At 48.6% G+C, this 25803-nt stretch overlaps 1 protein-coding gene across 2 annotated transcripts in view; it reads left to right on the forward strand.

Moving 5' to 3' along the window:
• The window catches only part of VPS54 (VPS54 subunit of GARP complex), a 2536401-nt gene that overhangs the window by 2168145 nt on the left and 342453 nt on the right, over positions 1–25803 (forward strand). The window lies entirely within an intron of this gene.

Consider the following 25803-nt stretch of genomic DNA (forward strand, 5'->3'; position numbering starts at 1 on the left):
TTGGTACAGTTGTGTCTGTGTCGCTGAAAAATTCTTCTAGGTTCAGTCTTGAGTTTTTGTTTTTTTCAGGCTCCTCTTCTAGATTTTGTGGCTGTCGAGTAGAAGGTCCTCTTGTTTTGGTTATGTAAGGTGTTAGTGCGTTGATTATGTTCTTATTATTTCTAGCTTTGCCTGTTCTTCTTTTGCATGGTTGTTGTTGGTTGTTCTTGATTTGTACGTTGGGTTGGCTCGTTCTGGTGAGTGGTTATTTGCAAGGTATGGAGTTAGGTAGAGGGATTGCTCTCTTCTCTCGGCGCTGGTACTTTTGTCCTTCCTATCTGTGGGAGTGTGTTATGCAATTGTGAGTCTCCGGTGGTGTTCATTTTTGTTGGCTTTGTTTTTGCTGCTGTTTGTCTTTCCTTTGGTACCATTCGTTTACGCAGCATTTTTAGCTTGAGCATTTTTCATTGTTTTTTCCTTCGGTTCGTTGATGCAGACTTGGTCTTTTTGCTTTGGTCCAGCTATCTTGTGTTGGATTGGGTGTGGGGGAAAGTCTGGTACAAGCTTGGGCTCTGTCTGTTGGGTGGTGTATTCAGGTGATATAGTTTGGGTAGTTCAGTCGTTGTCTCCAGAGTTGTCCGGTTGGGGGGGTTTACTAAGGTTGTAGCGATGGGATATTCCAGTGACTGTCCCTAATGTGGGTCTCATTGGAAGAGGCTTACTGCAGTAAACAAAGCTTTGTGGTGTGAAGCAGGGTAAGCTAATAACTACAGAATTGTCCTAGTCGGTGAAAACTGATAATCACAGTGCTAACTTTGGGGGCACGAGCTAGTAATCACAGTACTATTCTAATGATGCTTTCTAGATGTGAATTGGTAAATGTGTTCTAATCTCTAAGGTTAGTGCTCAGTCTGACAATCAATCACAGTATTATCCTAAGGAAGAGGGAATAATCACAGTGTTGTCCTAGGGGCCACAAACTAGTAATCACAGTACTATTCTCAAGGGCACAGGCTAGTAAACACAGTGCTATTCTGTAATGGTGCTTTCTAGATGTGAATCAGGTCAATGTGTGTTAAACTCTAAAGGGTAGAGCACAGTATAATAATCAATCACAGCATTATCCTAAGGAACAGGCCAATAATCACTGGACTATTCTAGGAGGTGTAAGTTAATAATCACAGTACTGTTTTAGAGGGCACAAGCTAATAATCACAGTACTATCCTTGGGGACACAGCTAACAATTAGTGCTGTTCTATAGTACTGCTTTCTAGATGTGAATCCAATCTGTTTGCTAATCTGTGAGGGAAGGGTACAATCTAACAATCAGTGTTGTCTTAGTCAACAGTCACCGTAGCGTCCTAGAGGCGCGAGCTATTAATCACAGTACTATCCCAAGCTAATAATCACGGTATTAACCTAGAGGTTGCAAGTTAATAATCACAGTACCATCCCAGAGGCATAGGCTAATAATCACAGTGCTATTCTGTAATGTTGCTTTCTAGGTGTGAATCAGGTCAGTGTGTGCTAATCTCTAAGGGTAAGGCACAGTCTAACAGTCACCGTATTATCCTATGGAACAGGCCAGTAATCACAGTGCTATCCTAGAGGATATAAACTAATAATCACAGTGCTATTCTAGAGGACACAAGCTAGTGATCACAGTGCTATCCTAGAGGACAAAAGCTAATAATCACAGTGCTATCCTAGTGGACACAAGCTAACAATCCGTGTTATTCTGTAGTGGTGCTTTCTAGATGTGAATCAGGTCAATGTGTGCTAATCTCTAAGGGTAAGGCACAGTCACAGTATTGTCCTAAGGAACGGGCCAGTAATCACAGTGCTATCCTAGAGGACACAAGCTAGTAATCACAGAGCATCCTAGAGGACACAAGCTAATAATCGCAGTGCTATCCTAGAGGGCACAAGCTAGTAATCACAGTGCTATCACAGTGTAAGTAGCTTTGTTGTGTGACAGGGCTTCCAGAGTAGAGTGATTGCTCTACGCCCCACCCTGTTCACCTCTACGTTATTTGTCGCTGCTGGTTGACGGCTGGCCAGTGGCTTCCCCTGTGGACACCTGCAGACACTTTCTGGAGCTGCCTCTGTAGGAGCCACACTTTTTCCCCGGGGCCCTAAGCCACAGGGGCTACGCGGGCAGAGGGCTACCCTGGAGTTTTCTTGATGAGGGAGAGGTGCACCAATCAGCACGGGGGTGGGCGGGAAGAAGGGAAACCAGGAAGCAGGCAGGCACAGGGAAAGAACCATGCGGCAAGTACGCTCGGCGTGCTGTTCAGCACAATGGGATGCTTTCGATTAAAAATAATATGGAGGAAAGGGTCAGGAGACTCTTACCTTGCGCTGGGCTCTCTGTGTGTGGCGGGGATCAGCCGCTGCAGGAGGTTTCTATGGGCTGTGTTTAGGCCTGTGGCGAGCACCAATCCGGGCGGGAGTGGGTGGGAAGAAGGGAAACCCGGAAGCGGATGGGCACGGGGAAAGAACCACGCGCCGAGTGCGCTTGGCGTGCTGTTGAGCACAGTGGGGTGCTTTCAATAAAAAAAATATGAAGTACGAAATTAAGAATTTTGAAGCCGTTTTTACTTGTTTTTGGGACCTGTGAAATGTTGTTTGGCCTAGAAAAATATTCCTCTTTTCTCAGACCTCATGCCAGAGGAGCAGGCACATTCTGAGCGGTCTACATACTGTCCATGTCGGGTAGCTCTCTGTAAAGGATTACAGAAGATTTGCCAAATGTGTAACCACGCTAACCACCCTGAAGGATATCTGAGTGCCGAGGGAGGAGGGGGTCCCAGACTCCCTAATCATACAGGACTGGTTAAAAACAAGGCTAGAAAAGAAACGTCCTTAGCTTTTTTCAAAATTCAATGTGAGATCTAGTTAAGTATTTCATATAGCAGAGTATCCCAAAGAGAGGATGCCAATACTTGGAACGGGCGACCCAAGGCTCTTGTCTTGTATGGTTGAAAAAAGGACCACAGTCCAGAAACCTGTTCTTAGCCCTAGGATCCCAGGAAGGGGTGCACCAGGAGATCAAATAATGGAGATGAGCGGGTGCCTTTCCAAACAAAATTTGGTTTACCTAGGTCAAAGCCTTAAAGTTTACTCCGACAATCACTAGAAGCCGATGTCTGCTCCAGAAAATGGGTGAAATATGAGCCTGTTGCAGAGTGTTTGTGTGCAAGCAGCAGAGATAAGGAATTTTAAGCCTCTGGATACTCTTTTTGTTAGCCCCAAGAAAGAACGCATTGCAGTAGTCCAACTTAGACCTTATAATGGCATGAGAAATGATGGTGAGATTATCTGTATGCAGGAACTGAAGAAACAGCTTAAGCGTTATTAAATAGGCAATGCTAAACACCACATTAACCTGTGGAAGCATGGTCATTGTGGCGTTGAATAGCACACCTAAAGACTGGCTACCATTTTTATGTCCTGAGTAAAACAAATGTGCGGGTAGACCGCATTTTAGATTTAAGCAAATCTGTGTGAACAAGGGAAAATTCCATTTTGGATTATTGAAGACTGTCTGAATACACTCCTGCGTTTCTTCCAGTGAACCTGTTAATTTAAACAGTATTTAAGTGTCATCCGCATCATTTTGGAATTTCACTCCACTCACGACATGACAAAAATATCATGAAGAGGCGTAATGTACAAGTTGAAAAAAAGCAGTGATAAACGTGAATCGTGAGGTACACCACCGGGGAGTGTAGATGAAAAAGATTTGAGACCTAACTCTGACTATTGTGGATCTATTAGACAAAAAAGAGTATACCCATTCCTGGGGAGTCTGGTTGAGCCCTATTTCCAAAGTGAGTCCATCAAGCAGGATATGGTGACCAATAGTGCCCAAAGCTCCAGACCAATCTCTAAGCCTCAAGATATTTGCTCCATCAGTTTAAAGTATTTGAAGGAGCTTGTTCTTTACATGAAGGAGGGCAATTTCTGTGCTATTACTGAGCCTAAAACCAGAATATTTTCTCAGCAGTTTGTTTCGCTCCGTATAATCTTAGTTGCGTATATTCCGTATTATCATGTATTTTTAGCATTTGGAAATAGGTTGGTAATTGGAACAAAGATAGGGTTTGAGCAAATGATTTGATTAAAAGTGGAGCCATGCATATTTTCTTTAATGATGCCTTCCTTAAAAGAAGAGTTTGCAGTATTGACCAAGATTGATGAACTGCTCTTGGTATAACATTTCATTACCTCCGGGTATGGTTTCACAGGACGAGAAGTTCACTATTGTGCAGAGATCATCTGATGGAATAGGCTGGAAAACATATCCTGTTACGTCAGAATAACTTGGAATAATAAACACTCCTAATGCAATAACTCTCTTCTTGGGGGCGATGAAGATGATTCTCTTGAGCGTCTTATTCGATGGAATTATAATTGTAAGACATCATTCTAGCAGGGTCACGGCTTGCAATTGAAATTCAAAGGCATCTTCCATAGTAAGGATGTCTAGAGTTGCTATATAGATGTTAAGTAGCCCTCAGTACATAGAGGACCACCTTGTTGCCTTACAGTTGCAGATCCATGGATCAGACTTCTATTCATCCAACCCAACCCATTGAAATTACCTGGCCAGAATGATCATAACCAATATATGTGATGTTATATAAGTGGTGTCATATAGAGCCCCTCTGCCGCTATTGGTGGCCTTGCTGCACATGGCTCTCTAAGGAAATGTGAGGTGGGGGTCATTAGTGAGACAATGGGAGAGTCCGATGTGAAACCTGTTGTGTTGATTGGTGCAGGTCAGAAGAAGGTCACTGTGTGCTATTCTGCTCTCTCTGGGTTTGTAGGAGAATCTTACTTGTGCTCTTCCCCGTGGATAACATATTCCCATGGTCTGATAGACTACATATCTTTAGGGCTAGTTAGCTGCTTATATGGGAGTGTTTGATGGGTCTAAAGAGGAGATCAGTTTTGTGGTTCGATTAGTGTTGATGTGCTAATGGCAAGGCCTGTGACTGCCGTCTGTCGGGCAGGAGGAGGTTGTATAGTGTAAGGTAATAGAAAAACTTAAAGGAGAGTCCGTCGGGGAAGCGAGGAGTAGTCCTTACAAGGCAAAACAATCTGCCACCCTATACTCCTACCACTGGTCTCTTGCAGACAGCTCCCACATCACTAGCTCACAGTGCCACTGTCAGTCCCACACTTTCTTTCTCTGTGTCTATCCCTATCTCGTGCTCTCTCTCCCTATCTCTGAATTATTATCACTACTAGATATATTGTATCTCATATACATACAAGAAAAGAAGCATCTCGGAGTTTGCACATATAGGAAAGGGGCAGTCTGGAAGCTCCATGCATTACCACGAGCTGCATGTTAAGGGAGGCAAGAACGTTTAGTTTAGAGAATGGTCTCAAGGGCTGAACCAGTGAAGGGATGATCAGAACCAATATAGGTTGAGGTAAGATACTTTCAATACCTATTAAAGCTTAGAAGCTTAGAGCACAGTAAGTTCTGTGGGATAATGCCATCCAGCAAAAGGTTGAAGCAGATCTCTAACCTAAACATGCCTTTCTCTTGTTACTCAAGCACTTCATCCCACACTTTAAGATATGTCAGTCATGCACCCTCACTTGAAATGTTGACTGCAGCATGTTGAGCAGGCTGTAAAAATCTAAATGCTACTCGAGCAGCATATAAACCATTATGCCATACCTTTTCCAGTAGTGGTCAGCCTAGCCATGCGTCTATATTTGTCTGATAATGTGTTCCCAATGTTAGGCTTTCAATGGCATATCCACTCTTCACCTTTCGTAATTTATTTTTGAAGTTATGTTCACAGAACGTTTTACTTCCCTGTTTATATTGCCATAGGTAGAGAAGAGTTTCCCTATTAGTCTCACTCACTTTGCATTGCTGATCTTGCACACACTTTAAACAGTTCCCGTAAATGCTCCTCTGATCCATCCTTCCTCTGCTTGGTCTTTTGGTCGTCCTCCTTCCTTGAGCTCACACAATCAACTTACATTGGCTGGTTTCATGTGCCTCATTTTATCCTCCCCTTGCATTGGTTCTCTCCCTCAGCTGTTTCCCTGACCAAACAATAGCTTCCTTCTACCCATGGGATGGGTTACAGGTATGCAAACACATATAATGGGATTTAAGTCCCCCCTCCCCCCTCCTCGTACGTGGGTCTGCGTAGTCAATTTCAGAGTTCATATGTCCGCTGGGGTTTGATGATAGCGGCTCTCTAAAGGTGTAATCAATTCTGAGGTTCATTGCTGGTTTGGTGTGCGGACTACTCTTCCCTCCTGCTGAAATACAATAAAGTTCACAATCCGTGTTACTGGATTGCCAGGTTCATGTATGGATCACTCTGTTTTCTTGCAATTAAAAGGTTAAAGACAACTGTGTTTATAATCTTCAGTACTAGTGCTACAATCCTAAAGCAGGATTCTTGATTTTTCTTCATCCTGCCTGACTCCAACAGATTTTGTCTGTTAGCCGAAACCTTGTGGCTTTCCTCCAGCTGGAGGTCTATCAGTCTGGCACTGGGATACATGTGGTAAAGCATGTTAGAGAATGGGTATACATGGGGAGATGATTAGTAAGGGTCCTTGCCAGACTCCATCATTTGTCTATGCTTCTTCACAGAAGTTATTTATCCTAATTTGTTGCTCACAACTAGTTAGGAGGAGGAGTCTCCAGTTGAATACCTTGCCTAATAGCCCCATCCTTTCCATCAGACAGGTGGGCAGGACTGCATGGCCCATTGTGTAAAGGAGATTAGAAACTGGACAAATTATTTCACTTTCATTAGGCTATTAAGTGAACATGATCATTTATTGAACAAGGTTGATTTGTTGGCCCTTTGTGCCCCAAATCCAGTCTTTAGTTTGTGTGTCATTTGGTACACTGAGTTTTTTTGTTTTATCGTAACCTTTTATTAGTTTTGAAAAAGCAAACCAAAAACAATACATACATATGTCCATGCTTGATATGACATTTCCACAAGAGAACATAATAGTCAATGTTGTCCAGCCTGCGAGGGGCTCTTCCCTACATCCGATCCCCATGCTTGTCTCCGCTGTCTTGGCCCCGACTACGCCTGGGAGAGTTGTACCACGTGCAGTGCACTTTAATTGCATGCTCTGAAGAATAGACTAGCTAGGTGGAGGGAGCTCTTCGATAAGTCACCTCCAGAGGACTTGAAGGAGTTCATCAAACATAAGTCAAGGCCCAAGGGAGGGCCGCTCTTTTCCCGTGCACCCCACAAGGGCGACTCCTTCCCAAGGAAACGCCGGGGCTAGAGGAACCTTTCAGGTTCTCACACCAGCACGGGTGCCAAGGCTAGTCCAGCTACCTGCTGCCAGCCTGAGGGGTTCTCTAGATCCTTCCGGAGACAGTGCTGAGCGACCGCAAGGTTCTTTTACCGGGTGTACACCAGAGGAGCTGCGCCCTTGTACCAGCAACATGTTCGAGATGGCGCCTGGCGCATGTGGAGTGTTGGCGAGTATGGCGAGCATTCAGCAAGATTTGGTTAAGTCTGTCTACAGTGATTGTTACCGGACCGGACTTGGAAGAGGAGGAGCTTCACCCTTAAGATCGCCTGCTTCCGCGTATGTGTAGTGTTGGCGAGTGTGGCGAGCATTCAGCAAGATTTGGTTAAGTCTATCTATAGTGATTATTACCGGACTTGGAAAAGGAGGAGCTTCACCCTTAAAAAATCGCCTGCTTCCACGTATGCAGAGTGTTGGCGAGTGTTAGCGCTGTCGGAATGCTGACATTAGAATCTTTGTGCATCTACATCCCTCAATCTGTGATTGCCGTCATCCGACCGGCTTTTTGTCCCCATCCTTCCGCTCACTGTGTATCCATCAGCGGCGATCAGCAGTGAAGATCAGCCTTCCGGTAGAAGCCGTGAGCGGGTTTTTCGAACAGACGGTTCAGAGGTAAGCCACATTGTTCATGTTTGAAAAACGGAGTCTGATTGAAGTGGCATTCAAATATTGGCGCGAAGTGTCCCGGCTAAGCGTTTGGTGAGCAAGTGAACAAGGAGGACGTTTCGGATTTTGCTCCCCGCTTTACATAAAAAAAATATTTTTTTAAGAACTTCAACAAAAGGAAATCGGATTTCATTTCTGCAAGCGTGCGAGTTGGCAAGGGAAACCAGTGCTGGTCCCTTTAAATCTTCATACAGAGATACAGCAAAATAACCCTGTCAAATAGAGTCTCTGTGACTCATATTGTATATCGCATCTCCAGGACGGGGGGGGAGAGACGGCCTCTGGCGGCTCCTTAAGCCTTCTGACGTTCCCTGTGCCGGAGAGATTTGGTATACCAATGCTCTACTGGTTCAGTGATATTAACTCTAATTTAACTCTAACTACCTTAATCACTGCTTGATTCTATGTTCTCGTACACACTCGGGTCCGGGGGCTGCAGGGTGTGTCTGCTGGCTTCACCCTTTGACCCTGAATTTATTTAGTGTGTCGGCTCTTGAACAATCCTAATGAGATCAGGATTACATAGTGGAGCTGGCCTACGTACGCCTGCACGTACGCCTGCACAAGAGCATATGGTGGTACACTGTGGAATAAGGAGGAGGATCATACAATAACACCAATGAATATGCAAAGCCCAACTACTTTGGGGAATATCCCTCTTCCACCCGAAACAGGGGTTACATTTGCTGCTGATGATGAAGTAAAAACATTTGAAGCCCAGGAAACGGCCACTAAACTCGCCTACATGCCTGGAAATCAACCCCCTCCACTTGAACCAGCTGTGACTATTTGTAAAGGAACTTATAATGGAAAGAACGAGGCAGAGGTTAGGGTGGAAAGTTTCTCTAACCTGACAAAGACACCCCAAGTATACAGGAAGGGGAGTAAGGTGGTAACCTCGAATTTATCAGCATCTTGGGCGTCCAACTTAACCCTACTTTCAAAGCCAATTTCTGACCAAACGGTCCTGGACCATTATTTTGTTAAATCTGCCACAGCGAGTACAGAGATTAAATCTCTGCCAGCACTGAAGGGAACAGCAATGTTTGACCATTTAGTGATGTCCTCACAGCCCAATTTCGGGGGGCTCAGAGACTTGACAGACATTAGCATCATTGAATTGGCTGATCAAGCTGAAGGTGAATTGGAGGCCCTGAATACGGAGCTATTTAATTTACAGCCACAGAATCCCTGTAATGCCCCTATGTTTGACTCTCCGACTCCCTTGGTGGAAGTAATAAATGAGCAGTCATCCCGCCATGACCAAGAAGATCGTAAACCACCTTCCCAAATAGGAGATGGTGTAGGAGTTCATGAAGGCTCCTCTGAGTTGCATCATACTTTGAGGGAGGTGGATGATGGTATTCGCCTGTCTCACCCCACTGTATCAGCTTTGAATATGGTGTTAAGTTCTTTTGATGCCCTATATGACAACATTTGGGCGGAATTGAAATCTACCAATACTATATTAGCCAATGTTACCTTAAAACTTGAAGAACTTGGGTTTGAGGTTCGTTCTGCTAATTTGGGTATGAGGAGGAGGTGGAAACTAGGAATGTGCAGCAGTTGAAGATAAATCTTGACAATGACCTGGGGTCTGTTATTGAAAGTTCAGATGATCTAGGATTGAATTATCAGCTAACTCCTTTGGAAGTGAGCTCTACACTAAGTGTAATTGATCCTCCAATTGATAATCAAGTACGGGGTAGTACTGGGATCGACGTTGACATCATCGATATCACCAACAATCATTCTCTGGTTGGGGAAGAGCTAAATAAGGCAAAGGAGGGTGAAGGGAGTTTACCTAAAGGGCGAAAGAACCCCCTGCTTCCATAAAAAATAACTACTACTGTGTTGAAGGGTAAAGCATTGAAGCGGAGAGTGGGGGTTAGGAAAAACAGAATTTTATCTCTGAGAATGGCCCACCGCACACAGTTTTGCGCTAGATTGTCCTCCTTACCGGAACAAGTGATCCTAATCCACGAACCGGTGTTAAAAACTCAGACCATACCTGAGAACATACCAACAATGCCGGATTGGGTGGATGGTGCACCTACTCCCTTGAATCCTATTACAGATTCACTTGTGAAGAGTATGGCATCTACAAAGGATGAGGGGGCCCCCGACATGAGCCTGGGACTGAGGTTGAAAGGCTCTCCCATTATTCCATTTCCACACCCCACTGGGTTTTGGGGTGAGCAGGGAGGGGCCCTTACAGATTTGGCCCATTTTCCAGCCAATTTCAGTCTATTTGGGGTCCATCGGAGGGAGCATCCACCTCTGTGCATATGCCAGGGAACAGAGTGGAGGGAAAAATGGTGCACGCATGTACAACAGTATGTCCTTTGGTTGATTCAAACGAGACACTGACTGTGGGTTTTGGAGGTGTAAATTATGCTCTCCGCCCTACATTGGTTACAGTGGATACTCCTACCACACAATTGCCTTCCCCCGTGTCTCAATCCCATTTTGCCCATAGACAGGGTGGTGGCAGGTTCTGGTATGGGAAAATCAACATTCCTCAAAGAGGTGGCCGACCTCCCCCCGGAATCTAACTGTCCCAGAGTTTCAGCTGGCATGAAGGATCTGTTGCAGCGCCTTCATTATCCTTCAGGTGCTGCTGTGAGAGGATTCACTGGAGCACCTGTGGGGAATGGTGATTCATTTCATGGCCCCCAAGTGCCCCATTAACTAAATATTCCTATTCTGACGCACTTAAAGGGAAAGTAGTTACACGACAGACTAAGAAGGGTGGGGGCCAGGAAACGCATCAAGTCAAGATTCACTGTACTTTGGGCTTAGATTATCAGATTTGTATGAACCGGCCAAATATTCTAACTATTTTCGTGGCTATCCCAAACCTGGCTTTGGTGTCATTGGCTGATATTGGGAGAGTTTCCTTCCTAGAGATGATTTGAGCAATAGTATTATGTCTCTATCCTCTCCGCTGGTAAGATAACTAATTTTCACCAAAAGAGAAGCGCTGACAGCATTGGGTTTTGAAATCTCGCAGATACATTAATTAAACAAGGGAATCCATCAGAATGGTATGAGCCAATCCATTGCTAGCCTTCCTAAGGTTGCCGCTATCTCTGATAAGTTGGCCCAGAGTGGAGTGCTGAATGATATGGATTGGGCATCGATCATCTCCTCTCGATGGCAAAAATTGGTCCCATGAAAAGGATTCCTCTTTAGGTGACCATTGGAAGAGTATAACGCTATGCTTGAAATCTTGGAATACTCGAGGCAATGTTCATCTTTTTGCTAATACTGTGTGTATGAAAATGTTGAGAATGGCCAATTGCATCTGTCTGCAGGAGACATGGTTAACCTCAGCACCCACTATGGACAGATAGTGTTTTCATCCAATCTGCTAGGGATGGGATGGCTGGGTAGACCATCAGGGGGCCTATTGAGTGCTGTAGATGTCTCTCTTGGCCTTAGCGGGGTGGTAATTGCGGACTTGCCCTTTGGTGCATTGGGCGTTGACTGCAGGTTGATGGATGGTTCGATCAATCTACTATTGCTCAATATTTACTGGCACAAGGGTATTGAATTGGTTGATCCATTTGTGGACGGTCTCTGCCGGGTGGTGGATGAGTGGATGGAAACTCACCTAGAGGATAGGGTCGAAGTTATGGGAGATTTGAATGCAGATTGTGCTCATTCACACAAATTGTGGGAGTTGGAAGAGATCTGTGGGGGGTAATTCAGAGAAGCAAGTGGCTGGACAGAAGTGGAGACCAGGTTTGGGCGGGAGGTGGCTGTTCCCACTGGTGGGAAAAAACACTGAACTGTGGAACTTCAGTGAATGGCATACATGGCCCAGAGGGGACCGCTGATCCTTGATCGATTATATTTTTGTAGACACTTCCCTTATGAACCTCTTGCCTGGCATTTGAAATATTTAAAAACGATTGGAGTGATCACTGCATTCTTAGGGCACTATTTAATTGGGTTCTTAATATTAGGAAATGTCGGCAAAAATTACAGTTGCTAACCAAGGCAGGGCGTAATGCTGTTAAATGGACTGAACCGAACATTCGTTCTTTGAACTCCCATATATATCATGTACTGAATTGCTCGACTATGATTGGAAACTCCAAAATTTCAACGCATCCGAGTTCCAATCGTTTGTGGGTCAAATGACTGACAAAATGGCCCCGAGGATGAGAACAACTGGTCCCAATCAATTTGGGCATGCCCACTGCTATAATGTCGATGTTGCATCCGCAAAAAAGATCTTACAAAGATCAGTGAAGCAGATCCAAAGCACCACCGAGGACAAGGTTGCTCATAGAAAGCTAATTGGGAAACTCAAGCAATCATATAAAAACTACTGCAAGTCTTATCAAATCTGTAATATTTCAGAACGACGCAGAAAAGATGCTTGGGACCCTAATTGCGGCAGATGTAAGTACATGGTACTTGGTAAACGGGCATGACCCAAATTATACAACTTGTCAGTCGAACTCGATATCAGAACAAGACTGGATTGAGTTCTTGGAGAGAAGATTTGGGAAATCCTCCATTGACCCCGCCCCACTGGTTTTGGACCCAACTAGAGAGGACAGGTGGAATCCCCAAGTTGAATTAGAAACCATCTTAAAATTGATCTCCAGATGTAGGCGTTTAAGGGCCCCAGGTCCAAACGGCCTCACAAATAACACCTTCAAGGAAATTCCAAATTTATGGGCCCAGCTATTGCGCCTGGAGTTCATTGATGTATTGTCCTTGGGGGTGAATCCCGTATCTTGGAACACAGCTCATGTTGTCCCACTCTTCAAGTGTGGCAGCAGGACTGATCCAGCGAATGATCGTCCGATTTCATTAATCGATGCGTACTGCAAGATCTTTTCTTCTTTCCTGCTGTCACACTTGGAGGAGTGGGCTCACAGGTGTCACCCGCTATCTCAATTCCAGGCGGGTTTTAGAAGGGGCCACTCGACCAACATTAATGGGTTTGCCATGAAGTGTGTGCAAGAGGCAGTATGGTTGTCATGATGCCTACCCCCGGGGACCCAGACCAAGTCCAGCAACCCCAGAAGCAGGCATCAAGTTATCCTAAGCAAGCCCAACAACCCGTGCTAGGGGCTATTTGGGTCCAGTCCTGGCGCCTATGGCGAGTCAGTCCTGGTGCCATAGGCACCAGGCTCATAGATTAAAACTTACCTGATGCAGACCATGCTGCAAGAGCTCCAAGCCAAAGGAGGCTTGGAAGGGTCTACTTTACTTAGGGACTATTTTTTACTCGGGCGGGGCTGAGGAGTAATACTTACCTGGGACTACTTTGGAGGCTATTTAAACCACGCCCGAAGAGCAGCACACGCTTTGTGTCATTCTGCATCCAGCAGCGTAACGCTCACTGTGCCTGCAAGTCTGCATCCAGCCTTCTGCCACGCCCGCCTCGAATCCAGAGCTCCTAGAAAAAGGGAGAAAGAAAGAGAAAAGGTTAGAACAAGAGCAATACCTTTGATCCTTACCTGAATTCCCGATCCATCGCGTCTTCGAGCTGGAAGAAAGAAGTTATTTTATGCGCGTCGCCTCGCCTGCTGCAGCGCCATGCTGAACTCACCGGCTTTCGCAGCATCTTCACATTCCACCACATTCTCCTGCACGTTCCCGCCGCACTCCGGCACCTAAGGAGAAGACGAGAACAGCAAGGTGAGCCAAGCGAATTCACAGAGGAATATTAGTTACCACCCCATAGACTTACCTGATTTAACCACCGGGGGTACTATTCCTCTTCACGGGTCGGCGCAGCTTCCACTGCATCTTCGCCGAACCCCGGCCCCCAAGGGGAAACAAAAGGACAGCAAGGTGAAACAAAGGGACTAACAAGGGGAACCTTCCTCACCACAATACACTTACCTGATTTTACCGCCGGAGGTATTATTCCCCGAGACTTCATACTTTCTCTCAGCGCCTGAATAAGGGAGAAAGCAACAGGTTGCATATTGACATTATTTTACCGAACTGTGTTGGAAAATACAAATCCTTTCCAGAATACTACCGGTTGCCACGAGGAACTCTTCATTAGGGTCAAGCTGCAACCTGCAAGGAATCGGACAAGAGTGAAAGTCAGGCATTTGAACTCTTACGGACTTTATACTTACGGCGTCTTGCCAGGAATCTCAGAGTCAATATTGTTCTGGAACTCACCAATTCCTTCGAGCCAGTGAAGCAACTGGTTATCAACGCGCCCCTGCGCTCAAAGCAGGATGGAGAGCTCATCTTTTCAAACCATCAGGTGAGACTATAAGAGAGGACATCAAAGGTGATCTGTAGGGAGAACAGCGGGAGTGGGGGGATTTACGCTCAACTCCACGGGTGGTTAATTCCCTTTCTCCATTTGCAGAAGAATATTCCTACGGGCCAAGCAAACGAAGCTAGGTGGGCCAGTCCAGTCCGTCATCTTGGCCCTACGTGTCACATTGGTGGAGACCGCAGCTGTCCAGTTCCGATTGACGCCTCTGTGGGAGCCAGGTGAGCGTAACAATGGTTGACGACAGGGGGCTGCACGTATATGGCCTCAATCGACCTGACAGCAGTGTTTGACCGGGTCGACATAGGCAGATTGTGGCTAAGACTAGCAAGTTGGGGCCTACCTGCAGGGCTCTTGAGCTTGATTAGCGGGGTTTATGAAAATTGTGGGGTGTGGGTTTGCTTGAATCAAGGAGGAGATCTCTCGAGGAGAATTAGATCTTATCAGGGGGTCAGACAGAGTTGCACATTGGCACCCTGGCTGTCAGCCAATATTTTTCAGATGTAGCCGTCACGCTAATTAAAGGACTCCTTTCCCCTAGGATCGGCAAGGATAAAATTATTTGGCTTCCATATGCCGATGATTTATTGATCTTTGATAACACCAAGGTGGGGCTGCAACGGTCTCTTAGTAACTTGGAAGCATATTTGAAAACCAATGGGTTAACAATCAATCCCTCTAAAACTCGAATTCTATCTTTTAGGAAAACGAGGGTAAAGATTTCTGGCTTCGGGGGGCGTGGCTTGATGGCTACGTGAGAGGACGTTCCTTGGAGGAGCTCCCGATGATCCGATCCTGATCCTGGGAAGAAGTGATGGTTATCGGCGGACTTTCGAGCCCACGGTGCATCCAAGGGCGCATGAAAGTGGGGGGCACATGGTGAGTGCCCTCCCCACTAGCGAGACTGCATATCCACGGAACTAGACTTCGAAGAAGGTGGTGGTCGCGCAATGGAAGGGCAGCACCCAAGATGGCCGCCTGCGGACAAAGGGCCATAAATGGTCTGTGGAGCTGAGAAAGACAAAGTTGGTCGGGACGTGGGCGAGCCCAACCAGATAGACATGTCGCATGCGCCTCTGGCTGAAGGCAAGAACATAAGGGCGAGCCCCCACTGAGGAGGCCCTGGCAAAGTGAACCCGGGTCCAGCAGAACCTCGCTGCGAAGGGGCCGGCGAGTGAACCCCGTGGGGTACTCTGCAGCGCCGAGGATACAGCTGGGCGCGTGAGCCCAACCGACGCAGCAGGATGTCCTCCAAGGTGGTGCGACCCCAGATCAAACAGCCCACGATGGAGGCCTATGCTAGGTCGCCCTCGGGCGCGGAAGGGGGCAAGAGCAAAAATACCGCCGCGGCGGCGATGGACCCACCAGGTACTATCCAGGAGGTGCTGGCGGCAATTGCCGACTTGAAGGTGGCCTGGGAGGCGAAGCTGGGCCTGGCCATGAAAGAGTTGCAAGAGGGCCTAAACCTTAAGATCGGAGCGGTCTGGGAAGAGGTGAACCTGTTGCGCCAGGACGTGCGAACGATCGCGGAGCGCACTGGGGAACTGGAGAAGGAGTTGGCCCCGACCACAGAGGCGTGCAATACTCACGCCAAGGAGCTTCATGCACTTGTGCAACGAGTGGGCAATTTGGAGGACAGAGCAGAGCAGGCAGAGGGGCGCGCCAGGCGCAACAACATTCGCATAGTGGGGGTTCCGGAGGGACTGGAAGGATCGAACCCCACGGATTTTGTTGAAACTATGCTCTTGCAGGAGATTACAGGCGGGGAGCTGACCCATGGGTTCGCGGTCGAAAGGGCGCATAGGGCCCTGACCAGGAGACGGGTCCCAGGAGCCCCCCCGCGGCCGTTGATCGCGAAGATCCTGAACTATCGTGACCGCAAGAAGATTCTTGAATTTTTCCGGAAAGGAGGCACAATAGAAAGGGGGTCAGCGAATATAACGGCGTATCCGGATTATACGCTGCTCGTACAACGGAGTCGAATGAACTTTGGAACGGTGAAGAGGAGGCTTAGAGAAGAAGGCCACCGCTACATGTTGCTCTACCCCGCCAGGTTAAAGGTGTTTCATAAGAACAGATCCCTCTTCTTTGAGACGCCGACTGAAGCGATGGAATGATTGGACATGCAAGGTCGACCTCAGGAATCGGATGCCCAGACAGAAGCGGCTGGAGATAAGTGGCACGTTGCAGAGGCGCCCGTGAGGCCATAGTTATGACATTGAGACTGGAATATAGTATGATATTGTGCTTGTGGGGGGGGAAGTCACGGTATCTGCCGGCGGGTCCCGTTGAACTCACTTCTCCTAAATAGACGACTGGGAGCTCTTGGGGAGCAACCTCTGCACCCAATCGTAGTATATTTAGTTGGTCACTGTTAGATTGGTGACACCCCGCAGGGTCCTCGTTCTCAGACACGAGACGGGTCCAGACGTGGGTAGGCCTGAGATCCAGGGATGGAGCTGGGCTATTGTTGGGGGTTGGCGGAGAGGGGGGGGGAGTTGTGTGCAGTGGTATGAAGTTGGGGAAGGGGGGAGGAGGGCACTGTTCGTGAATAGAAGGGAAAGAGCCAGGGAACAACCCTACTTAGGGAGCATTATGGGAAGGGATGGGATGGAGATAGACCGACCAGATGGCATCGGGTAATCTCAGAATTGTGACCTGGAATGTACGGGGCCTCAACAGCTACCTTAAACGTAACAAAGTGATGTATTTAAAGAGGATGCGCGTAGACATAGCCCTGCTGCAAGAGACCCACCTCACTAGGGAAAGGCTGGAGGTGGTCGGGAGGAAATGGAAGGGCACCGTTGTGGGGGTGGCGTACTCGGCGTATGCTAGAGGGGTTATTACTTGGGTAGCACCCCATGTGCCGTTTCGGGTGCTTGATTCTACGGTGGACCCGGAGGGTAGAATGGTGGTGGTAACGGGTCTCTTGGAAAACAGAGAAGTACACATCATAAATCTGTACGCCCTCAATAATGATACAGCGGCTTACTTTAGGACCCTCTACGGTAAACTTGGCTCCCTGGCAGGGAGTATGGTGGTGTGGGGGGGGAGGGGACTTCAACTGTACCGTAGATCCCAGAATGGACAGGTCCAAGGACAGGGCAGGAAAAATGGCACCGACGGCTAAAGCGCTGAGTACCTTACTGAAAGACCTAGGCCTAGAGGATGCGTGGAGAAGGCTGCATCCCACGGATAGACAGTACTCACACTACGCAGCGCCTCATGATTTGCACACAAGGTTAGATTACATGTTTGTAACAGCCGAGATAGTGAGAGACATAGAAGGGGTGGAATACAAGGCCCGAGTACTATCGGACCACTCGCCCTTGGTGGTAGACTGGAGACACCAGCCCCCACGGCCGCGGATCCATACATGGAGACTTAGGGCCGAAGCTCTGCAGGACGAGGGGTTTCGGGAGGGCCTGAGGGATGCCATTGAAGAGTACTTTGATATAAATACGGGAAGCGTAGGCTCTGTGGGCACACTGTGGGAAGCGTTTAAGGTGGTGGTGCGTGGGGTAGCTATTTCCCAAGCTAAGGGGCTACAGGGGGGGGGGTCAAAAGGGAACTTCAGGAGGTGGAAAGGGAGCTAGAGGATCTCACGCGTTGCGAGAGCACCGCTCATGGTAATAGAACCAAAGTAGAGGAGCTACAGTTGTCCTGCAGCGCACTCTGGGATAGACTGTGCAGGCTCAACTACAGGATACACGCAGGGGGCGACAAGCCAGGCAGACTGCTGGCCTGGCTGTATAAGAGTGAGACCCCCCGCTCGGTGATAAGTGAGATCCAGGACGAGAGAGGTTGCATATGCAACACCCAGAAAGAGGTAAATGAGGAATTCCTTAAGTTTTACAGACACTTGTATGAGGACACGGGGGAGGATATGTGTCAAGACATACTGGACACGTTGGGGGACATTGAGCTGCCCACCTTGGATGATCTAGAACGCACTGAGTTAGACGCACCCGTCGCCTCGGATGAGCTGGAGGTAGTGATTCGGAACTTGCCCACTTGCAAGGCGCCAGGTTCGGATGGGCTGCCCAGTGAGTTCTACAAAACATACCAGCAAGAGTTGCTTCAGCCACTGCTTGCCACTTTCAACGAGGCCTATGAGCAGGGAGAACGCCCATTGTCCCTCAGTGAGGCTGTAATCATCCCACTCCTGAAACCAGGCAAGCCTGCCGTGGAGTGCGGGTCTTACAGACCGTTGTCCATGCTTAACCAGGACAGCAAAATACTCACGGCGGTGCTAGCTAATAGACTGAAGAGGGTGATTAAGAAACTGATACACCCAGATCAGACGGGATATGTTCCAGGTAGGAACATCACCGATAACCACAGGAGGCTACACCATGTCATAGACCAAACTGAGGAAGACACGGGCGAGCTGGCTATAGTGTCGTTGGACGCGGTCAAGGCCTTCGACTCGGTACGATGGCCCTGGCTGAAAGCGGTCCTGAAGGGGTACGGAATGGGACCTGGATACCTCAGATGGGTCCAGTTGTTTTATAGCACCCCGATGGCGAGGGTCAAGACAGGGTCCACAGTCTCAGATTCTTGGCAACTTTGCAGGGGGACCAGACAAGGATGCCCCTGGTCACCCATGCTATATATACTGGCATTAGAGCCGCTGGCAATATGCCTCCGACAACAATATGGGGAGGTGGGTATAAGCACTGCCAGTGGAGAGCATCTGATTTCATTATATGCGGATGGTATGCTCCTTTATTTGCGTTACCCAGAGGAAAACCTACAGTACGTGCTAGAGGTAATAGAACGGTACGCTATCCTCTCGGGCATATCGGTGAACCCTGGACAGTCCAGTCTGTTCCCTTTGGGAAGATATCGGAATGTCCCGGTGCAGAGGCTGCCTGTCCTGCCAATACCATGGCAGCCCGTGACATTTAGGTATTTGGGAATAAACATTTACCACAAGGTCGAGGCAGAACACAAGCACATCACGGAAAAGGCGATAGAGGGGATCAAGAACAGCATGGTATTTTGGTCCAGATTGCCCCTGACCATGATGGGGAGGGCGGCCTTGCTCAAGATGGTGGTCCTGCCTAGACTTTTGCACTTCTTCGTAAACGTCCCGTTTCTGATACCTAGGAGCCTATTCCCGAAAACTTCAAGCATGTGCAGGGGTTTCGTGTGGGGCAGCTCTAGGAATAGGGTTGCTCTGTGGAAGCTCCAGAACCCATGTGACAGGGGGGGGATAGGCCTGCCTAATTTTGAACTCTATTACCTGGCGGGGCAGCTGCAGTACGTGGCCAGGTGGCTCTCAGCTGAAGACTCGGCGGAAGCCAGGCTCCTGCGTGGAGACACAGCCCCATACTTTCTGATGGAAGTGGTGTGGTTGTGCAGAGACAAACTGGTGGGCAAGGGGCGGCTACTGAGGCTGGGCTGGGAGATCTAGCACAGGACATGGAAGATTGGGGGGGACTCGGAGCCGTACTCCCAGCAGGCCCCTTTGGCGGCGCTGTGCGGGAGCGACACTCAACAACTTGAATCGGTCCGCAGATACTGGGAACAGGTAGGCTTAGCCACCCTCGGGGACATATGGCAGGAAGGGGAGGCAGTGGACTTTCAGAGGTTGCAGGAAGAGACGGGAGTACATGGTGGCCAATATATAACCTACACTAGGCTTGTGAGAAAGACTAGAGAAAGATGGCCTGAGACAGTGCTAGCGGAAGACCCAGACGCCTCCCTGGAAACCATGTATGATGTATCAGAGGGTGGGCACGAAATATCGAGGATATATGAGCTCCTGCGAGTAAGGGCAGGGAAGGAGTTGCTCCAATTGAGACAAGATTGGGAGGAGGAGGTGGGAGGACCCATGACGGATGGGCAGTGGGAACGGGCCCAGAGGTACCACAAAAAGGTGTCCCGAAACGCGAGATTCCAACAGCTTCAATTGTATGTTACCCACAGGGCTTATTTAACCCCCGGGAAGATTGCAAAGTTTGGGGGACCAGCTACGCAGCAATGCCCCAGGTGTGGAGAGGTGAATGCGGGACTGCTACACATATTTTGGGCTTGCCCGGAGGTGCATAGATTTTGGGACGAGGTCAAGACGAAACTGGCTGGTGGGGGGGTGGCGCTGGATGTGGAATCGGCCTGGGCATGCATGCATGCTTGGGCTTTTTCCTAGACCCCGGCATTTGAAACACATAAGCAAGATGAAGGACCTGGCTTATGTTTTGTCCAAACGTAGGATTGCCATGGGCTGGAAGGCGGCCCACAGACCTAGGGTGGAGTTATGGTGGACGGACCTCTTGAAGTGGGCGGAAGCTGAATCTGTAGTCTGGTTTGAAGCGGTCACCAGGGGGGGCGAGGAGGAAGTAGGGCCCTTCCTGGCCTGGCGGCAAATGGTGGCCTCGTTGGCAAACCCTCACCAGGGTGACAACGAAACAGAGGACCCGGATGATGACTGCCTAAGTATTGTGCTACCCAATGATGCTCCCGTAAACGACATGTGAGAACCGGCTCTAGTTTAAGGGGGGAGGGGGGAGTTGGGGAGGTTTGATGAAAATGTGCTGGAATATGATGCTTTCTATGTTTTGAACAGTTGTAGTGTGTGCGTTTGATTTTAAAATAAAAATAAAAACATTAAAAAAAAAAGATTTCTGGCTTCATTGGTAAGCTGGGTGAGACTCCTCTGAAACTGGTTGAGTCAGTGCAATATTTGGGTTTCAATTTCTCTGCTTATCGTGGCTCTAAGGTATTAATTGAGCCTATCTTACATAAGGCGGAACTGCTAGAAGCGCAGGTGGTCAGGATTGACCGAAAGTTTAAGTTTTCTTTGAAATCCGCCCTGATATTCTATGAGAGTAAAATCATACCTAAATACATTTTTGGCCTGGAATTGCTCCCTGAGAGAGTGAGTGATGCACTGAATCGCATAGAGGGCCACATCTGGAGAAGATTGCTGGGTATGCCGAATGTGATCCCGATCTCTGCAATCAGGTTTGAATTGGGTATTGTATCGATGTGGGCACGGGTACAGTGGGCTTGTATATCCCAGTACTCAAAAATTAAAACTGGAGTGCCAAACACACTGTACCATCTGTTGGATAGAAACCTGGATTTCTCGTACACACTGATTTCTCTAAGGGATCGATCAGAGGCCATACTTGAGGCAATTGGGATGTCCATTGAGACGTTGATTTCTAACCCTATGTCTGTAAAATGTGCATCATTTCATTTTGATTGGTGTCAAACTGTTGACAAATTTCACTCTTATCCTTCTTTACTGCATTTGAATCATGAACATGGAGCCCGTGGCTCCCTGACCAAGGTCATTTTACAATTTCCGGATAGACGATATCGAGGTATTGTCCTTAGGGCTAGATGGAGCGTCCTGCCCACTAGAGACATCTTAGTCAGAAGAGGGCTGAATTCGGCAGACCTAGCTAGATGCAGGTTTTGCCTCGCAAATGAGGAGTCTTTAAAACATCTGGTTATGGAGTGTGTGACATTACATCCACTTTGGGTTAAATACCTGGAACCCTTAAATGTCAACTCCATTACATATGAAGAGGAACTGGCATGGAAAAGATGTCTGAACATTCAAACTATTCATGAGGGCTTACCTCTATCCGGATTTATCAAAAGCTTAAATCTATAATATAGAGCTACGTTTGTTATTTTCTCTGTCTTTCTGTTTTTGCCCATTCTGTCGGTTCCTTTTTATTTTTTTATTTTTCAGGTATAATTTATTATAATGTTTTTTGTATTTGTAGTATTTAATGAGTTGGAAATGATTGTATGTAAAGTTTGGGTACAATGACTATTGTATTCATTATTTTCGTTTTCTATTACTGTATTTTTTATCTCTATTTTGTTTGTATTGATGGTGCAGATGACTTGGAATCTGTTTTCTTTTATCTTTGAACTTTTACATTTTCTATACTTGTCTTGATGTTTTGTAAAGGTTTGAATAAACCATATACAAATTTAAAAAATGAAAATAAAAAAGATGGTGCCTGCACTCCCTAGGCCGACACGCCTACCAGGCCTCGACTTGAGGTGCAGGGTAGGTCTCATGCTCTACCGCCAAGAGTCCTTGAGGAGGCCGGGCCCAGTGAGCAAAGACCCACGACTTCGGCACATCGCATGGAGCTCGAAAAGATGGCTGCTGCACCAGACAAGATGGCCACTTGTCCAGTACCGGCTAGAGGAACGGAGCAGGTGGGAGAACGAGTTACAAGGTGTGACTGGTGTCAGCCATGTACGTGGCCTACTGCTTATCCATCAGCAGCGCAGAGGAGGTTTACCCTGCAACTAACTAGACCGAGTACGCAATGACCCCAGCAGCCGCCTGCTATCCCGTCAATATCACCTGCCTCCCTACCGGCCTGCGAGGACAGGTTCTTTGAAAAGTTCCTCACTCTCATGTGATCTCCTCAGATGGGGGCTATTCTTAGGGATGTGATGAGGGACATGCTCCCTCCGCCTGCGCCTATAGTAATTCCTCCTATGGCTTCAGTGTCGCAGGCCCTAGTGCATCCCCTGCTGCCCACGCGGCCTCCATCGATTCTGGCTCCCCTGCCTCCCACAGTTCAGGTGGTTCTGTACCAGCCTCCGGCTCCGATCTCCACTCATCAGCCCTCGATGCCCAGCACTCCTCCACTTGCTCCGGACCAGCCGGACGCCTTGGTGGACACATTCGAGGAAGAAGACCCGAACACACCATCAGCCAAGACCTTCCACGAACGACTCACAGGTCTGGAAGAGTACTTGGGCCTTCCTCAGCCTGAAGTCAAAGAACCGGAGGTGGGGGTACTGGCCAAGGTCCTTACTCTACGCCCTGTGGCTAGAGCGGCGATCCCAATGCAGAAGGACGTTGTCACCTTGGCCAAGAAGCAGTAGCTCAAACCCCACTCGGCCCAGCCTGTCAATCAGCGCCTGGACGCCAAGTATAGGCAAATGGAGGGGGATCCACTCTTGCTGTTGGCCCACCCTCAACCTCACTCTTCGCTGATTGCGGCGTTGTCTCTCTACTCAAAGCCTCAGTTTTCCTCAGCCACCTCGTCCTCGGCGCTGCTAGGCAAGGAGTAGAAGATATTGGAGGCGTTCGGGAACAAGCTTTATTCCAAAGCTTTGCTGCATCTTCGTCAATCCAACGCGAATGCCATCCTGGCAGCCGTTAACCAGAAATTTTGGCGGGAAAAGACGACTTCCTTCCAGAACTTCCAGTGTAGAACCAGTCACGTTTCAAGGCGTTTCTGGCAGAGGCTAAAATGGTGGCGCAAGACATCATGGAAGCCACCGTGGCCCACATTGACACCTCTGGCCGGGCCATATGCATCGCCACAGACCTGAGAAGGACTGGCTGGCTTCTGGCTACTAAATTTAATCCAGATATCCAGGAATGCATATTGGACCTTCCATTCGAGGGTGGTGACCTTTTTCACTCCACCACCAATGAGGAGCTAGACAAAAAGAAAAACAGTTCGCAAACGGTGAAGTCTTTATCCTTACGAAGGCCACGCCCAAGGCGTACAACCAGTCACATCAACGCTCCGACAATGGGTGGGTGTTTGGGAGTTTCGCTGCTTCAAAGAACGGAAGTGCAGGCAGCCTGACCGTTCTCCGAGTCAGCACTGGTGCAAGCAACAAAAAGGCAGGGAGGGGGGGAGTAAGGGCTTTTTTCCATCCCCCTACTCCACAGCAGCCTCAGAGGGAAAGCAGGCATGACATGTCCCTTCGGATCCACGTGTCTCTAGTGCATGGCAGGCTGACCCTTCACGCTCAGTTTTGGCACCAGAAATTCATGGACCCCTGGATTCTCTCTGTAGTATCCACAGGGTACCGCTTACCGATCCCTCCCCCCCTCCCCCCCTCCCACAGATGGAGACAGCAACTCTGTTGGCGGAAATTCGGTCACTCGTCGAGAGCCAGGCAGTGGAAGAAATCCCAGTCTCCCTACGAGGATGGGGCTTCTACTCCAGGTCCTCTCCACCCTCAACCTCTCCCTCCCTCTTCAAAAATTCAAGATGGTTGCACCAGCACTCATTGCAGAGACATTGTGCAGGGGAGACTGGATGTGCTCCCTGGATCTGAAGGACGCTTACCTACACGTCCCGATTTGGCAGCCGCATCGCTCCTTCCTGCGATTCAGGATCATGGGCTGCCATTTCCAATACAAGGTGCTAGCCATTGGCCTCAATTTACCAGGCTCATGAATGCAGTGGCAGCCCTCCTCAGGGCACAGGGGCCACCACGTCTACCTGTACCTGGACGACAGGGCTGGATCTCCAGAGGCGGTGCACCACACTTCCTCCGCCTTAAGATTAAATACCACAAGCTGGGGTTTTCGATCAACCTCAGGAAGTCTCAGCTGCAGCCTATGCGGAGACTGACCTTTCTGGGCCACAAATGGGACACGTGCTCCGAGAGAGTTTTCCCCTCAGAGGACAAGATCACGGCCATCAATAGGGCTGCTACTCACTTCCTCACCCGAAAAGTGACATCGGCCTGGTGGTATCAACATCTATTGGGTATCATAGCAGCGGTCCTACTGGCCGTACCCCACACAAGCATCAAGATGAGGAGATTACAGCTGTACTTCACAGCCTCATGGTCAGCATTCCTCCTTCACTCCACCCGAACCTCACATGGTGGTCCAGGGACTGCAACCTGCAGAGGGGCAAGCATTTTCGGCTTCAACATCACCACGGATTCCTCCCTGGAAGGCTGGGGGCCACTCTGGACAACCATAGTGTCCATGGAGTGTGGTCCTGGTAGGAGCAGGAGTCTCATATCAACTGTCTTGAACTGAAAGCCGACTGGCTAGCTCTCAAAGCTTTCCTTCCGCTCATTGGGGCAAGGTCATCCTCATCCAGACCGACAACTCCACCAGCATGTACTATGTCAACAAGCAGGGGAGTACCAGGTCCCCTCCACTGTGTAGCCTGGCGATTGGCATGTGGGAATGGACCCTGGAGAACATCTTCCCGACGGCCATCTACCTCCCGGGCGAGTCCAACCTGGAGGCGGACAGGCTCAGCAGACTGCTGGGAGCGGACAATTACAAGTGGCAACAGAATGATCTGGTGCTGCTGGAGATCTTCAGCAGATGGGAGCATGCTCAGGTGGATCTCTCTGCCTCCTGGGACAAGAAGTGGCAGCAGTTCATGTCCTTGCCAGGGCAGGGCCCCGGCTCCCTGGGCGACGTATTCCCGATACAGTGGAACGGCATGACAGCATACGCCTTACCCCCGACACCCTTGGTCCACAGGGTGATCTGCAAGATAAAGGAATCTTGTCACGTCAGCATCATTCTGAAAGCTCTGTGGTGGCCGGTGAGACCTTGGTTTTCGGAGCTTCTCAGCCTCTCAGACAGGCCTCCCATTCATCAGCCGTTGGGCCCAGCTCATCTTCTGGTGCAGCAGGGTCATCCACCCCGCTCCACAGAAATTAGCCCTTGCAGTGTGGTTCCTGAGCAGGTTATGCTGAAGCACCTGGGTCTATCACAGGCTAAACTAGACATTTTTGAGAGCGCTAGGAGCAAGGCTACTAGGAGCCAGTACAAGAGTAAATGGACTAGGTTCTGTCACAGTGG

This window comes from Ambystoma mexicanum, chromosome 4q (genome assembly GCF_040938575.1).
Source record: "Ambystoma mexicanum isolate Mex_15411 chromosome 4q, UKY_AmexF1_1, whole genome shotgun sequence".
Taxonomy (NCBI): Eukaryota; Metazoa; Chordata; class Amphibia; order Caudata; family Ambystomatidae; genus Ambystoma; species Ambystoma mexicanum.